This window comes from Penaeus monodon, chromosome 22 (assembly GCF_015228065.2).
Source record: "Penaeus monodon isolate SGIC_2016 chromosome 22, NSTDA_Pmon_1, whole genome shotgun sequence".
In the NCBI taxonomy this organism is placed as follows: Eukaryota; Metazoa; Arthropoda; class Malacostraca; order Decapoda; family Penaeidae; genus Penaeus; species Penaeus monodon.
Genome location: NC_051407.1, coordinates 31789343 through 31789551, shown reverse-complemented (window position 1 = coordinate 31789551; position 209 = coordinate 31789343).

Here is a 209-nt window from a genome sequence, read left to right as displayed (position 1 = left end):
AAATTGTTAAATTTTGTTATCATTAATTGTTTTTCAATATTAACAATATTAATGCCAAAATAGATAAGAAACGTACATAAATTTATACTTTTATTTTCATCTTTACAAAAAATTCTAAATGTAGAAATAAAAAACGGCTTCAGCTCAGTTGATCTGTGTATGGCAACATTCTTCGAATCCATGTTTTGTAGAAAACGCGGCAACACTGG